The 3,482-nt window shown below is 39.1% G+C and overlaps 1 pseudogene; it reads right to left on the bottom strand.

Moving 5' to 3' along the window:
- Positions 1-968: 968 nt before the first annotated feature.
- Positions 969-1,992, bottom strand: LOC135271613 (histone-lysine N-methyltransferase SETMAR-like; annotated as a pseudogene).
- Positions 1,993-3,482: the final 1,490 nt, after the last annotated feature.

Genomic DNA, 3,482 nt, shown 5'->3' with positions numbered 1-3,482 from the left:
CGAAGCTTCAGTTTTCTCCTATGTTTCGTCCTGGGGTGATTTTAAACATTTAATAAAATTCTGAGGGTAACATATTAGGGCACAGACATTAGCACACAATGAAGAGACAAAATAAAGAGCCCAAACTCCAGAGCCAGGTTGCCTGGGTACAAGTCCTGAGGGCCTCTCTCATTAGTTGTGTGTGAGTTAACGTGTGTCAAGTGATTAGAATAGTCCTTGGTACATAATGCATGCTATATAATTGCTAGCTGTTTTCATAGCAAGCACTTAAAAAATAACAACTGGCATTAGTAAGTAAAATATATATTAACCTACTTATGCTTTGTTTTTCTAGCACGTCCATGAATTGATAGCTGTCAGCCTATAAACAAGCTCTTCTTGTTGAACTTTCTTATACCTACTGTAAACTGTGGCCTATTGTTTTTGGTTCAATTCTGTTTCTTACAAAGCATAACGTTGGTTCAAAAGTATAATGCTCCTTGGATGGCTGAGGCAGGATAATGGCTTGAACCCATGAGGTAGAGCTTGCAGTGAGCTGAGATTATGCCACTGCATTCCAGCCTGGGCAACAGAGGGAGACCCCATCTCAAAAAAAGAAAAAAAGTATAATGCAGTGGATAATAAGGTAAGATTTTATTCTTTTAGGCTTTAAGACACAGTTATTGTAGGAGTGAGGAATTCCATCTTTTGGTTTGGATTGACAATTAAAGCGGGGATGTAAATTGTACCTGGCCTTGTTCTCCAGATTATCAGGGAATGAGCTGTGGCTTTCTGTTTAGCTTCATAAACTCTGTGTTCTGACCGGAAGCTTCAGAACTGGGGCTGCCCCAGCATTTTCTTCTGGAGCAAGAAGAAATGCAAAAACTCTTGCTGGGTGGCCCAGTGCACTTTCAAATATAGGTTGGTGCAAAAGTAATTGTGGTTTCAGATCATGAATTTTAAATCATCGTAATGAGGCTCGAACATTATTAATCAAAGTAGAAACCGTTACAATTAACATATTTTTGCCAACAAGAAATAAATTTGTTTACTCTTGTAGAATAAAAATCTACTCTTTGTAAGTCAACAAATTCATGGAAAGCATTTTCTGCATCCTGCTGGTTGTGGAAATGTTTTCCCTGTAAAAAGTTGTTGAGATACTTGAAGAAGTGGTAGTCGTTTCGTGAGAGGTCAGGTGAATATGGCAGATGAGGGAAAACTTCGTGGCCCAATTCATTCAACTTTTGAAACTTTGGTTGTGTGACATGCAGTCGGGTGTTGTCATGGAGAATAATTGGGCACTTTCTGTTGACCCGTGCTGGTTGCAGACATTGCAGTTTTTGGTGCATCTAGTGAACTTGCTGAGCATACTTCTCAGATGTAATGGCTTTGCCAGGATTCAGAAAGCTATAGTGGATCAGATTGGCAGCAGACCACCAAACAGTAACCATGAGCTTTTTTTTGGTGCAGGTTTGGCTTTGGAAAATGCTTTGGAGCTGATTCTGGGTCCAACCACTGAGCTGGTTGTCGCCAGTTGTCATATAAAATCCACTTTCGTCACATGTCACAATCTGATTGAGAAATGGTTCATTGTTGTTGCATAGTATAAGATAAGATGATACTGCAAAACAATGATTTTTTTGATTTTTGGTCAGCTCATGAGGCACCCACTTACTGAGCAGAGCTTTTTCACCTTTCCAATTTGCTTCAAATGCCGAGCAACCGTAGAATGGTCGACGTTTAGTTCTTTGGCAGTTGTGTAGTTGTAAGAGGATCAGCTTTGATGATTGCTCTCAATTGGTCGGTGTTAACTTCTGATGGCCAGCCACTATGCTCCTCATCTTCAAGGCTCTCGTCTCCTTTGCAAAACTTCTTAAGCCACCACTGCACTGTCCATTCACCAGCAGTTCCTGGGCAAAATGTACTGTTGATGTTACAAGTTGTCTCTGCTGCTTTACAACCCATTTTGAACATGAATAAGAAAATTGCTCAAATTTGTTTTTTGTCTAACATCTTTCCATAGTCTAAAATAAGCATAAAATAAAAAGCAAATAGTAAGTCATTAGCAAAAAAAAAGAAAGTGAGAAATGCCCATTGAAATGATGGATAACATAATCACATTTATTTAGGAATGTATTCCAATATCAAATGACAAATTCCAACAATGCATAAACTACAATATATCTTTATTATTTTCCAGGGATCTGTTTAAATGCTTTTAGTATTTTGGCCTCTGTTTCAATGTTATGAATGTCATTATACACGAGGACATTGTGAACAAATATGAAATGTTGGCAGTTATATTTTTCCAATTAGTAGTTGCTTATTTGTTAATCCATTCATTCTCCTAAAACATATTTAAGGAGCATCTATTATAGGCCAGGAATTGTTCCAATCATTGAGGATTCAGCGGTGAATAAAACAGATGCAAATCCTTGCTTTCAAGGTGCCTGCATTCTGATGAAAGGTGTGAGATCATAATAGCCAAGATAAGTAAAGTAAGTGACATGTTGGTGATAAGGTACTATGGGAAAAAACAAAGTGGGAAAGGTTGGTAGGGTGAGAGGGTGACGAGGAAATCCTCACGGAGGTGGAAATGATGATGTTTGATTAAGACCTGGAAGAGAGTGGAAATGAACTATGTGGGAAGAAAATCCCAGGCAGAGGGAACAGCAATGATGAAGACTCAGAGGTGAGAGAATGCCTCGCATATGTAGGGCAGAGCGAGGAGGCCCCCACAGTGGCTAGAGAGGAGTTAGTTTTGGGGAGAATAATTGGAAATAGAGTCAGAGAATAGGTAAGAGTCAAATTATAGAGTTCCTTGCAGGCCATGAGTAGAAATTTGGCTTTACTCCTGGTGGGGTAGGAAGCTATTACACGGTCTCAGGCAGAGGAATGGCACAACCTAATTTTCATTTTGCCGGGATCACTCTGGAGCTAGATTGAAAATAAAAGTGGTAGGGGCTGAACAAAGATCAAAGAAGTGTCCCCAGTTAAGGTGCTATCACAGTAGTCCTGGGGAGAGAGGACAGTGACTTGGACCAGGGGGCTGGCCTAGTGGTGAGAAGTGGCGGGATTCTGGAAACATCTTGAAATGTAAAATGGTACAGCCACTCTGGAAAGTAGTTTGGTACTTTCTAAAAACAAGCAACAAACAAATGAAAACTAAACTAAACTAGCCATATATTGACCATACAACTCTGCAGTCGAACTGGGAACCTATCTTGAAGAAATGAAAACAGATCCACATAAAAATGTGTACAAATGTGTTCACAACAGTTTTATTTATAGTTGACGAAAACTGGAAATAACAAAAATTTCCTTCTAATAACATCTGTGGATCTCAAAGGTATTATGCCAAGTGAAAAAAAAAAAAGCCAACCTCAGAAGGTCACATATTATATGTTTCCATTTATTTGACACTATTGTAATGACAAAATTACAGAGATGAAAAACAGGTTGGCAGGGGTTTTGGATACAGAGCTAGGTAGGTATGATCATAC

Source organism: Aotus nancymaae, unplaced genomic scaffold (genome assembly GCF_030222135.1).
Source record: "Aotus nancymaae isolate 86718 unplaced genomic scaffold, 86718_ANA_hifiasm-v0.15.2.pri h1tg000088l, whole genome shotgun sequence".
NCBI classification, from domain to species: domain Eukaryota; kingdom Metazoa; phylum Chordata; class Mammalia; order Primates; family Aotidae; genus Aotus; species Aotus nancymaae.
Note: the sequence above shows the minus strand (reverse complement) of the source record. Positions and strands in the feature narration are given on the sequence as shown.